Below are 13,481 nucleotides of genomic sequence, written 5' to 3'. Positions count from 1 at the left end.
TGGAGGGCAGACTGGATTTTTCCACCCACGCCTGGCTGTTGCTGTCGGGGGAAGGGAAAAGGGCAGACTGGATTTCTCTGCCCACGCCTGGCTGTTGCTGCTGTCGGGGGAAGGGAAAAGGGCAAACTGGATTTCTCCGCCCACGCCTGGCTGTTGCTGCTGTCGGGGGAGGGGAAAAGGGCAGACTGGAATTTTCCACCCTGCGCCTGCACAGGGAGAAAGAAGAAGAAGGGTGCCGCCCCACAGGCATCATGTGGCGCCATCCGGTAGGAGGGGCGGCCACGGAAGCATGGCTGCCGAGAAGGGGAGACCCGAGGGCACTCTGCGCCCATGCCGAGTTCCCTTCAGGGGTGGCGGTGGGCCCGACCAACCACCCTATTAAGGGGGCAGCAGCTTGGCCTACCGTGGCCGCTCCCCTGCCAGGCCAGCAAACCAAGCTTCAGCCTGAGGGGTGACTGCAACATTTCTTTTTTGTTCCATCTTCTTGCTGTGTCAGCTCTCCGTGTCTGCAGTGCCACTCCTGGATGGGCTGTGCTTTTTTCACATGTGTTGGTCTCCTTGTGGGATGCATTCCTTGTGTGTGGGGCATCCCTACATGGGGATGCCCCTGCATGGCATGGCACTCCTTGCATGTGACAGCACTGTGCGTGGGCCACCTTACCACATGGTTCAGAAGGCCCTGGGGATTGAACCCTGCACCCTCCATATGTCAGATGGATGCTCTATCAGTTGAGGTGTATATGCTGCTTGATCTAAGTTAATTTCACTTCATACTAATTTTTAGTAAATCCAATATTTAGTATACCAGTGTCAGTTCACAATTCTATATTGATATCCCACATCATTTCAAAAATAAGACTTGTTTACAGGCCAAAGGATCCATAAAAAGAACTGTATTTTCCATTAAATTTTCTAAAGTGAAATCCAGGTGAAGTTTTTCCTAAAGAGCCTTGATGATTATTTCCACAGCATGAGAATATAATGCTAAGGAACAAGAGACCACTGAACGCATGCTTTCATTCTCAACACCAATAAGCAATACATATGTGTGAAATCTCAGTTGTCCTACAAATGTTGCTGTTTATGTTCTTTTATATAATGTATGGCCAGAACATTAACCAAAGCCTTTCACATATATCAGGGTTCTTAACCAGGGGTTTATGGACCTCTTGATTTCATGGGGTCTGTGAGTGTGAATTGAAAAAAAAAATCAATGTTATCTTTATTTTCTCTGACCTCTGACTGAAATTTAGAATTCCCCCACCCCCTTCTGAATATAGGCAATAAATGTAGTGTTCATCTCACCTGAATGGTAAAGCGGTCCATAGAATAAAAAAGATTAAATCCAGGCATATATGGCATTCATAGTGCTTCCTTCCAGTATCAGTTTTCTCATGTTGTCTAAGGTTACAAAAATAAACTAAGGTTTCCCCAGAGATGCTATTCATACAGTATCTCTCTAGTGTGAGATTTCTCATATCATCTCAGAACAGACCAGGGAAGGCTTTGTCACCTAGATGACATTCATAGGGTTCCTCTCCAGTCTAAGGCTATGTGTCTCATGGTGTCTAAGGCTATGATAATGGGTGAAGGCTTTTCCATAGAGATGACATTCATAAGGTTTCTCTCCAGTGGGAATTCTCTCATGCAGATTAAGGCTAGAGATGCTATTGAAGGCTTTGTCACATTGATGACATCCAAAGAGTTTTCTCCAGTGTGAGTTCTATCATGTTCTCTCAGGGAAGATCACCAAGTGGAAGGCTTTCCACCTAGATAACATTCATAGGGCTTCTCTCCAGTGTGAGTCCTCCCATGTTGTCTAAGTGTAGAATATTGAGTGAAGGCTTTCCCACACAGATGATGATCATAAGGTTTCTCTCCAGTGTGAATTCTCTCATGTTTTCTGAGGAAAGAACAGTGAGTGAAGGCTGTCTCACACAGTTGACATTTATAAGGTTCCTCTCCAGTATGAGTTCCCACATGCTTTCCTAGGGCAAGAAGAATGAGTGAAGGCTTTTCTACCTATATGGCATTCATAGGGTTTCTCTCCAGTGTGAGTTCTCTCATGTAGACTAAGGCTATAGATTCTACTGAAGGCTTTCCCACTATATGACATGCATGTAGTTTCTCTCCAGTGTGAGTTCTCTCATGTTGTCTCGGGGCAGAATAGTGAGTGAAGACTTTCCAACATTGATGGTACTCATATGCTTTCTCTTCTGCATGAATTACATTGTAATCTGTAAGGCCAGAGTTTTGAATAACCAATTTACCAATCAGATGACACTCATATGATTTACTTCCATGGTGAATTTGTTTTTGTTGATTAAGAGATGACTGGTCACTGAGAGCTTTTCCAAATAGATTGCTGAAGTAGGGTTTCTTTCCCTTGAAGTTAACATATGTTATAGTTATTCTGGATATGTAGGTAAAATTTTCTGGCAGTTCACTATATTTAATGCCATTCTTTTCAGGATGAGAGTTCTCCTTCTGGGAAATAGATGAAAAACCATTCATTTCATAAAAATCCACTCATAAACAAGTGAACTCTACACTAATCATTCAGTGATAGTCTCCAAGTAAAATCTTTACCATACCATGTTACTCTTCTTCATGTACAGAGATATTTTCTTTTGTACTAGCTCAACTGCAGAGTTATCAGTTCTGGAAGACTTCATACACTTTCAAAGATTGGACATATGAGCCATATTTATGCAATTATGTTTTTATAAAAACTCAGGATTTTTGTGTGTCTTCAAGTTAATTTTTCCCTAAATTCAAACTATCACTGACTTGTTCCAGATTAGTACTTAAAAACCAATTTACTTACACTTAAGTGCCTATACTGAATTCCTAATTCATTGCACTCCCAAGTATCTATTTGGAAGACAAGAGTTCCACCTATGATGGTTACCCATGACAAGAGCATAGATGTGTCTTTCCTGCAGATATGTTGCATGGAGAGCATCTGTTTTCTGAGATCACTTTTCCTCCCTGAAATAACTGAAGAAAAAGAAATAATTGTTAGACTAGCATTAGGGAAATAAAAATGTTGAAAAGTATCATGTTGCCCTCCATTTGTTTCAAATATGACACTTATCTGGGAAAGAGTATCAAATTAAGGAATATTCTAGGAAGTAGAAAATATTATATAATAATGAGAATTAGAAAATACTTTCAAAATTAAAATATAAGAAAAATTATAAAAAGCTAGTATGTTGGGAAGGTAAAGAGGAAAAACCATCCAAGAGGAAGACAAGGAAAAGATCCATTAAGTGAACGTTAAATCCAATAGTATACAAATATACATTTCCCCAAAGTCTCAGACACTTGATGGGATAATAATGTGGTAAATGGAATAATGACCACATCCAATTAAATTTTCCCAATATTGACAACTACATTAGAAAATATAACCCATGTAAGGAAATCTGCAGTAGATAATTTTAGCAATCTGCTTACCTAATGACCAGGACCCTCCTATCATGAAGCAGTTTCCCAGAGCATACCTGAAGTATGACTTTGGAAAATTCCAATTCCTTCTCTCCAAATTTCCTCTCCTTGCTTCAACTGGGAAAGTACATCTGATTTATAAACCTGATACTCTGGTGGTGGTAAAAAAATAAAATGGAAAAAAAAACAGAAATTTTGAGTTCTCTGCAGGTAGTGGATTGCCATCAAATCTAGGGAAGGTGATTGTTTTATTTTCTCATTCTTCTTAGACACATACCATGAATGGGTTGGCTTAAAAAAAGGTAACCTACAGTTTTGAGGCTAGGAAAATTCCAAATCAAGCCACCATCAAAACAGTGCCCTCTCCCCAAGATTGAGATTCTGGGAATAGCTGCTGGTTAATTTTTTCCCTATAATTTCTCATGTGGCAATGCATGTGGCAACATCTTCTGGCCACTTTATTCTCTTCTGGTTTCACTGATTTCAACCTAATATTTCTGTTGCCTTTTTGGTTTTTCTTTTTTTGGAGATGCTGGGGATAGACCCTGGGACTTCATACATGGGAAGCAGGTGCTCAGTAACTTTAGCTACATCCACTCCTCTGTGTTGGCTTTTTGTCTGAAACTTATTTTTTTTTAATTGACTTTGTAATAATATTACATTAAAAATATATATGTGAGGTCCCATTCAACCCCACCCCCCCCACCCCCCTCTACCCCCCCAACAACACTCGTTCCCATCATCATGACACATCCATTGGATTTGGTAAGTACATCTTTGGGCACCTCTGCACCTCATAGACAATGGTCCACATCATGGCCCATACTCTCCTCCTCTAGTATTAAGATTTGGTTCCCTCCTGAATTAGGTGGGACACACTTTAACTGAAGTTACCTCATCAAAAGGCCCTACTAACAATTGGTATATACCTACAGGGATGGATTATATTTAAGTATGTTTTTCTGGGGAACATAAAGCTTCAAACAACCATATATCACCCTGGAAACCTAAAAAATACATGTTCTTTCTACATGCAAAATACTTTCCATCACAATATACCAAAGGCTTCAAGTCACATCAGAAACAATGTGAAGTAGAAAGTCTAATCAAAATTAATTATGGGTGTCATCTGTCCCGGGGCACAATTTATATCTGTGGATCTGTTCACAGATACAGATTATGTGCTTCTAATTTACAATGGAGGGACAGGCAAAAGATAAACATTTTAAATCCCATAAAGAGAAACTAAAAGGAAAACATGAGTCTCGGATCCCAAACAATTCAGAAACTGTGTAAGGCATGCTCCATTAGATTTCAAGGCCTGAGATTCAGCTGTGGAACAATGTTTTAATCTCTGGAATTGTTGAAGCAGCAGCCTCATGCCTTCCAATAGCTTGTGCAGCAGACTTGTTCTCTTCAAACTGTCGGGTGAAGGCCCCAACCTCTCATAACACTGAGCTGGTGGCCAGACTCACTAAATCATGAGGGAATAGGCTCAACCCTCTAACAAGAGTGGAGTGGTAGCCTAACTCCACATCCTAAGGGTACAGCTTCCAGCCATTCAGATCACTGGGATAGTAGCACTCTTACTGAACATAGTGCAGAAAGACACCCGACTTTGAGCATTGTGGCAGATTCACCCTTTTCACCTAAATGGGTAGGCCTGCTCTCTTGGCCTGATAACCCATCTTCAGTCCAAATCTCAGCTTCCACAGTTCTCATCTTGACATGATTTTTCCTTCAGTCAGACGCTTTTCTGTCCATTTAAATTTTAGCTCATTTCCCCAGAAATTCAGAGTGTTCCAAGCCATCAATTTCTGCTTTTGTTATACCCAGAAGTTCAGGGCTCAGCTTATACCATTCCCCTTCCATTTTATTATAAGCTGCCAGCAGAAATGAGGTTGCTCTTTCCACACTCAGTTTGGAAATTACCTTAGCAAAATGTCCAAGTTCACCACTCTCAAAATTTTACCTTTCATTTCACATCAGAACTCAAATATGCCAAGCTTTCTGCCACTGTTAAACAAAGATCCATATCCGAAAGCTTCCAATAAAACCTTCATCATTTCCATCTAAGGACTTATTGGAAGTATCTTTAGAATCCATATTTCTACCAAAATTCTCTTCAAACCCTTTTCTATCAAAGGCACTTATAATCCTTCCAGCATCTACCTAATTCTAAAATCATTTTCACATTTTTTTGTTATTTGCAAAGGCAGAAACCCCTCTCCTGGTCCCAAAATTTATTTTAGTTTCCTTGGCTGCTTAAGCAAATAGCATGAAATTGGGTGGCTGAAACAATGGAACTTTATCAGTATATGCTTTTGAGTCTTGGAAAATGGTCCGATCCAGGTGTCATCAAGGCAAAGCTTTTTCCCCAAGACTTTGGTGTTCTGGGGCTGGCTGCTGGCAAACGTTGGTCCTTAGCTTATCACATGGCAAGGCACATGGTCGCATCTCCTAGTCTCTTTCTTCTCCTCTGGGTTTTGTTGATTCTAACTTGTTACTTCCTATGGCTTTCTCACTCTCCCCCTGAATTGCATTCTATCCTAAAAAACTCGGTGTGGCACAACTTAACTGAAATAACTTTATCAAGGGGTCATATGTACAATGGTTTCACATGCACAGGAATCCATTTGATTTAAGAACATGTTTTCTGTGGTACAAACAGCTTCAAACCACTTTAAGGACCAAAGAAGAATAAGGTAAACATTGAAGGTCAGCCAAGGGAAAAGTACCTGCCATACAGAATATTGATAAGTCTTCACCATTAAAGGATTATCTCTTAATATTGTGCCCAAATTCAGAGAGGACCTCCGGCTGTTGATGTCCAAGTGCAAAGAGAGCCTGCAAAACCCAATATATTTTCAAGTGGGAAAAATTCTAACTTTCCACTGTGTTTCACTATTATTTTCAAAAAGTAACCAATAGCATAAGCTATTGGAATAGTTCATGTGTAAAAGGATATGCCTGTTGTTTTTAGGACTATAGTTTGAATCTGCACCAAATACCTAGAGAAGAATAATTATTAAGGACATTTTAAACTCAAGTTTTCTTTCAGAAAACATACCTTGAATTCCAAGCACTGTTCTGATTGTTGCACACTGAGTAGAAGAAAAACATGAAATTTGTGTTCAAGAAGATTACAATCTACAGGGGTGAAAAACTATATGCAAAAATTAAAAAAACAATCTTTTTTAGGTAGTCGCGCATGTTACAAAATGAAATATATTATATATATAAAGTTTAAAATAAAATATAAAAATAAAAAACAATATGAACAAGTTGTTCTAGACACTTCATGAGAAAATAAGAGAAATTTATATAGATATGGTCTCACCCAGTGAGACCAGATGATTCATATTCTCCATCACACCTCTGAAGAGCTTTGTCTGGGATGTGTCCAACAAGGCCCATTCTTTCTGAGTGAAGTCTATAAGTATATCTTCCAAGTTTACTAACTCCTGAAAACATCATGGACATTGGGGTTCAGAGAGGGCCATCTCTACCAATGTCCAGAGTGGATGTTTGAGGGGATAGACAGCACTGAGAAAGCAGTGGCTTTACAAAAGCTCAAACTGGGTTTGAGCTTCTAGTCAGATCATTCTCAGTGCAGAATGGTCATCTGCTCTTCACAATCAGACAGACATAAGCACACTGAATATTTAAAACACCATTATAAAAGAATATCAGAAGACATGTGGTATGGTATGAACTGGAAATTTTCTAATAGACTGGTCATCATAACTTCCAGGTGGCACTATACAATTTTCACTTCAGCACTCATAACTAAAACAAACTTTCCCACTAATTTCAAATAAATCTAAAAACTCATCATAAGGCAAACAATATCCATGATTTACCTCTTTCATAGCACAACTATGATTAGATTATTCCCTCAGATGACCTCAGTTTCTTCTCAACTATGAAATGACTTTGAAATGTAAAAGAAGTTTTAAAAGATGCAATGAGCTAATGTGTAAAGGGCTTCCAATATAAATATTATTCAAAGGTCTATTACTCATTAAAATGGCAGAGAACCTTACAATAAGTCCAACATTCTGCTGAACTAAGCAGTCACACAAAATTTTGGCCCAGTAGATGTTGCCTCACTCAACTCTACATAACTCAGGTGTTCACCATAACATTTAAGTATGGAGAGTTCAGCAGCACACGATAGAGACCCCTGGAAAACTATACTGAAGGATGGTCCTAGCCTGACCATTACAAGGAATGACACCTTCCAATCTCCACTTTTCTTGGGGCCTCCAAATATCCATGTTCATTGTGCCTTTTGTATATTCACCTCCTCTGTGTGTTGAAGAGTACAAGAAGCCTCTTGATACATTCAGGTCTTGCCAGTTTTTCAGCAATTTCCAAAGGAGCATATATTTTACTCTACATACTACACCACTCCTGAATCCATGCCAAAATTAAAGAAACAATACTTCTTATAGTGACTTCCATTTATAATGTCTGAGTAAAGGTTATCAACAAAATTGAAAATTGGCCAACTGAGGACAAGTGGGTAATGAGAATTTTAGTTATCTTTCTTTAAATGTTTTCAAAATGTCCAAGTAAATGCTAATACTTTACAAAATTAAAAATTGGGCAAAATAAATGGTTTCACTCTTTCTTCTATTATCTAACCCTCAATTTTACTCCTTCAATAATGCATAACCCTCTACCCCACCATGTGTAGCAATGTACTGCTCGAACTCACCTGCTGAAACATCAGTCTCCCTACTGACTGTAAACTTCTGCTCCCACTCATCTCTATCACCTGTTTTTAACTGCATGCTGAAACCAACTGTAGGCATTAAAATGATCAATGCATGCACGATTTTTCCAATGAGGAGATGTGCTGAATGAGAAAAAATCTCTCTCATCTCTCCAGTGAAAACAGACTTAATGGAGTCTGGAGAAAATTTGTATGATGTTGGAAAGGGGATTACTTATTGATGAATCCCTAACATATTGTAACTGTCCTAGAGGCCTGGATAAACTTAACTGCAGCTAAGATCCTTGAATATCTCCTAAATGGGCTTAGAATAGCCACATCAGTAGGAGACACATACCCATCTGCTGACCATACATGGGTCATTTCAGTTGAAGAATATCCTACTCACTGATGGTTGCATTGTAAAAAGCTCAGTTGACAACTGACTTCCTCCGGGTTTCCACTCACCACCAGGTAATCATTAGGTGAACAAAGTTGAGAATGGAAAAAGAGGTATGAAACTCTCTAGTCTTGTCCCCAATTTTCAGATCCACCTGTCATGAAACCCAAGACTTCACCTGAAAGTAACCCACCCCCATCAACAGAACATGGAGTGTGTTCCAAGAGAAATAGGGGGAGGACCCTCCACTCCCCAAGACAAGAGTAAGAAGGTCTTGGCAACTCTGGATATGAAAGATAGGAATACCTTCATTTTACCCATAAGAACATGAAAATCATTGTGTTTTGTATATCATTAGCCCATGGTGTACAAAGATTTTCAATTCCCTCCTTGAGTCCAAAACATTGGGTCTCCACCACCAAAGAAACCACTCAAGAATATCTCAGATGCGAGTAATCCTAGCCTATGAATCGTCCATCCCAGTCTTCTGAACTTTCATTCTCTTTTTGCTTTACCTTGCATCTGCCATTTGTGTACACTTGACCTAAATCACCTTGGTTTTTCCACAGCGGTATCTAATGATATCACTCTCTCAACACTGAGTTCTAGATTCCATCCTATTATCACCCAAGATCTCAAACTCACCAAAACATAACAATGAACCATTTACCACTCAATCTCCAGAACAATGTAGGTCTGGAGCTTTGCAACCCTAAATAAATGTTTGTTAATAAAGTAAATGTTTGAAATGTGAGTAAACAGGGTGATTGAGAGTGATGATCATTCTTCATGCAGAGAAATTTATGTCAAATTTGCCTAAATATTTTAGTTTCATTTCACATAAGGATAAGATTGGCCTTATGGCCCCTTTCCCCAGCTGATCAGATATTCACACAAAGGAAATTATGTGGCAGCTGACATTTGGTGCTTTAGACACACCTTGGATCCCAGGCAACAACCCAATGGCCTGGTTTGTAGAAAGAGTTCCTTGCAATAGGGGCCATGGTTAACTGTGCATCTCTTGCCCTGTCTGCAGACAGTGCTCATGCAGGTTTACCTTACAAAATAAAATTCTGTATGGACATCTCTTTCTTCTTCCTACCTATTACTTTTTAGTGGCTGTAATCTAAATGAAATGTGTAATTTAAAAATGAAGTGTGTGATTTCCCAAAGCAATCTCTGGGGAACAGATGTACCTCCAGTGGTTGAACACCTGCTTCCCCTTTATTAGGTCCTCGCTTGAACTTGCAGTACCTCCAAAAGAGGAAGGAAAAAAGAGAGATCTCCGTGGGTGAGCATTTTGGGGTTACATTAGTGTAATAAGCATGTAGGGTTTTCTGAATTGGGACCCTCTCCAAATCTGCAACATTTTGTCATTTCCTGCAACCTATCATTTTTAAAAAAACCTTTAAATATTAAATCACTTTAAAAGTATAATTAATGCACCATTAGTTGTATTTATTCTTCCATGAGCCTATTCATCTTTGCCTTTTATATACATCAATACTGTGTAATAATAGAGATACCACTTTGCATCCTACCTTTTTGAGTGGTGGTCAAAGTGATTCTCTGACTCACCAAAGTCTTTGTCATTATATTTACAGCAAAAGAAAAAAGGAACAGAAAAGAAAAGAAAAAAAAAAAACCTAAGGAATAATGGACTTCTCAGTAACAGCCTTTAGTGTTTATATATTTGTACCTATGTGTGTATTAAAAAGAGAAGAATCTCGTTACTGTTACTTGTAACAAAATCCTGCATGAAGCATGCCCAGATCACTACATATTCTAACAATTTTCAAAAAACTATTAGGCCAAATTCTGGATAATTACATGAATTGGGGGTGAAAGCATACAGGAAAGGTTTTTTTCCAGTCTGATTTTTCTGATGAGAAATCCACCAAGTGATTCCATTTTGATATTAGGATTGGTTCTTCTCAATGTGAGTACTTTTATGTTAACTAAGGAAAGAATGACTACTGAGAATTTTCCTTCAGTTATAGAGAGTGAATCCTCATATATTCTACAAGAGTTGCTCTTTGAGCAAAGGAATTCTTCACATGTATTTCACTGAGTGGCTTGTCCAGGCTGAATAATCTGGAAGTCCTCAAGAGGCATCAAACTTCTGGCAAAGACATCCTGTCTTATTTCCTATTTGGGAATTATTCCTATTGAGAGCTTCCTTGTGTACACAAAAGCTGGAGGCTACTGATTGCTTATATCCAGTGATTCCAGACCTAGAGTTTCTCTCCAGTGCAGTTCAGTCATCTTATTTAAGGATATTTTATAAACAAAAGTATTTCCATATGGATTACATTGATATAGAATTTCTCCCCTTCTCTGGTTGATTTAAAAGCTGTGGCAGTAAATTCTTCTACACTCGATACATTAATATATATGAATTCTCAAAAATGTCCTATTAGGACAGACGCCCTTCCACACTGATTAAAGACATAGGGTCTCTCTCCCATGTGAGTTCTTTTATAGACATACAAATTAGCAATCTGGCCAAGTGCTTCCCATGCTCACAAGATTTATACCGTCTACCACTGATGTCAACATTGGCATCTATAAAGATCAATGCTCTCCTATTCTTTCCCATATTCATTATATTCATAGGATTTCTCTCCAGTATGAATTTTCTCATGCGTCTAAGTTTAGAGGAATAATGAAAGGCTTCCCATCAGGATAAAAATCTTATCAAATTGTAACTCCAATATGTAAATGTACATTCTTTTTCTGAGGCCAAGTTACCTGCAGAATAACAGAAGAATAAGAGTATAAGACATAAGAACAGAATAAGAACATAAGACATAAGAACAGAGATTGATATGGCAAAATATAATGACATTTTTAGAAAATTCTCCCATTGTCCTTGATGTCATTTCAAAAAATATTTTCCCTTAAAAAAATCTGGGTTGACACTACCAAGTTCCTGTACTCCCACTTTCCATGCTCCTCCTTATATTGAAGCACAGGTTCTTCAAGCTCAAGTGGACTTTTGCCTTGAAGAAAGCCTCTACCTTCCACACACAGGTCTTCTCCTTACTCCAATGGTGAAACCTCATGAGATTTGCAGACAGATAACTTATACACAGATTGTGCATTCAGAGGTGTCTCATTATCAAAACTGGTGAAAAATATTGAACCAATATTGAGCATTCCATGAAATGAAAAGATTTCCTAGAGAACTTGAGGTTTTAGTTTTCTAGGCTGTTCCTGTAAATATCATGAACCTGAGTTGGCTTAAACAATGGGAGTTTATTGGCTTACAGTTTTGAGGCCACGAAAATGTCTACCAAACCAAAGTAAATCAACCAATCAAGGTATCATCAAGGTGATGCAATGTTTTCTTCCCAAAGACCGGCCACCATCAATCCTTAGTTCCTATGCCATGTAGAAAGCCACATGGTCACATATGCCATCTTTCCTTTCTAATCCAGATTTTGTTGATTTCAGCTTCTTGCTTTCCTGGTTTTCTCTCTGTGTCTGAATTTCATTCTGCTATAAACGACTCTAGTAAGAGGATAAAACCCATTCAGATTGTGGTGGGTCACATCGTAACTATAGAAACCTCAACAAAAGGTCCTACTTACAGTGGGTCCACAACCACAGGAATGGATTAAATTAAGAACATGTTTTTCTGGAGTATATATAGCTTCCAAACACCACACTTGGGGCCAATAGGTGCTGTCTCTCACATCTCTACATATCTGAGATGTTTGTTTTATGGTGAAAAGGCAGAGAGTCTAGAAGTACAAGCCAGGGGCTCTGTTATATTGAAAGACCGTGATAGTTTGCTATGGAATGATGTCTGCCTTTCTCAATTTACTTACTTGGGGCCTAACAGGATCCATTATCACTTTTTTCATGGTATTTTCCTCCCTCTTCTGTGATTAAGACTAATATAAGATTCTTGATTGCTTCTCACTTTTCCTCCTCTATTTACTTTCAAAATCTTTTAATGTCTCTTAGTTAAGAGGAAAATAAATATTGTTTCACAGTGACCCATGATTCTATTTTTAAGATGTTCAATCCTGACAATTTATTAACTTTTGCCTCCACAAAATGTAATCCTAAATGACACCTTACTGATGTCAAAGGAATTGTTCTTTCACCTTAAAAGGTACTTGATAGAGGCTTCTTTGATACATTATGAGTTCCAGGAAAAGTGTTGCTAAATTTAAAAGATTTCCAAACTTTGTTCTATTTACATTTTATGGGTAAAATGTTATTAGTGTACACATTTCAGAAATTATATAAAGTTCCTAGAGATTAGTCAATGTCTTCACTATCCATGAGATGTCCTACTACTGAGCTGCCTGATTTAGATAAAAGTACTGTAATGTTATTATTCATAATTTCACAGAAGCAACCAAATTTCCTTCTCAATTGCATTACATTTTTAATGAACTTCCCCCAGGTCTTTCACTTAAATTTGCAAGAGAGAAGCAATGTGACATGTACTAAGGAGCCCCAATAACATTAAGTGCCAATTTCTCATAAAAAATGTTGGAGGTAAGAAGGCAGTGGGAAGAAGTAGTTATAAAGTGCTGAAAGAAAATAGTTGGAATCAAGAAATTTATATCCAGAGAAGTTCTCTTTGAAAACTGAGAGATTAAGACATTCTCAGATAAACAAAAGCTGAGTATTCATTACCACTTGACCTGACCTACAAGTCAAACTAATGGGAGTTCTTCAGACTGAGAGGAAAGGACACTAGACAGATGATCAAAGCAGTATGAAAAAAATAAAGATCTCCAGTAGAGGTACTTATCTGGGTAATCATAAATGCCAGCACTACTTTACTGAATGAGAAGGGATTCTAATTGGTTAACTACAAAATATCAACTAAATACAAAAGGAGGCAGTTAAGAATGACCTGAGATACAAAAAAAGTATAAGAAAGACTTG

Source organism: Dasypus novemcinctus, chromosome Y (genome assembly GCF_030445035.2).
Source record: "Dasypus novemcinctus isolate mDasNov1 chromosome Y, mDasNov1.1.hap2, whole genome shotgun sequence".
Taxonomy (NCBI): Eukaryota; Metazoa; Chordata; class Mammalia; order Cingulata; family Dasypodidae; genus Dasypus; species Dasypus novemcinctus.
The sequence above is the reverse complement of the archived record's forward strand: the minus strand, read 5'-3'. Positions refer to the sequence as shown.